The sequence below is a fragment of the Cyprinodon variegatus genome, unplaced genomic scaffold (genome assembly GCF_000732505.1).
Source record: "Cyprinodon variegatus isolate N-32 unplaced genomic scaffold, C_variegatus-1.0 Scaffold45, whole genome shotgun sequence".
In the NCBI taxonomy this organism is placed as follows: Eukaryota; Metazoa; Chordata; class Actinopteri; order Cyprinodontiformes; family Cyprinodontidae; genus Cyprinodon; species Cyprinodon variegatus.
The window spans coordinates 21,180-21,795 of NW_015150498.1; positions in this window are offsets into that span (position 1 = coordinate 21,180).

Genomic DNA, 616 nt, shown 5'->3' on the forward strand with positions numbered 1-616 from the left:
TATATATTATATATATCTTAAGCCTTTGTTTAAATGGTGAGAGCAGAGGAGTTTCCACATATGCCATGCAAAACTGACTCAGATTAGGACTAGCAGCTGTGTTTAATGACAAATAAGGGAGGCTAATTAAAAAAAGGGCTTCCTAAGGATCATAAAGATGAGAGCAATGGAAAAAAAAAAAAAAAAAAAAAAAGACATTTAGTCTGCATTTTCCAAGATAGCAGTACTAACATTTATCAGTCTCCTATGGTAAAAATAATAGTTCCAGAGCCATCATTTCAGCACTTGGCACTATTGATCAGAGATTAACCCCACACAAGAATCTTTTTTGGGCATGGAGAATAATTACACTGGAGTTCAACTCCCCTATCATCTCTGGAAGATTGTGGAGAATAACTACGTAATGCAACACATCCCTCTCTGTTATCACAACATTTGTGTGTGCACTATTGGAGATACCCTTTAATAATTATTTTAATCTCAGTTCAAAAGGTGTTCATCCTGTGAAGTTTTTCAATAAAGACCTGACAGTTTTAAACAGCACACACAAAATCTCCTTTGACAAGTCCAGATAATGAATCAGACTCTATATTAAAGTGGGACACAGAGACACTGA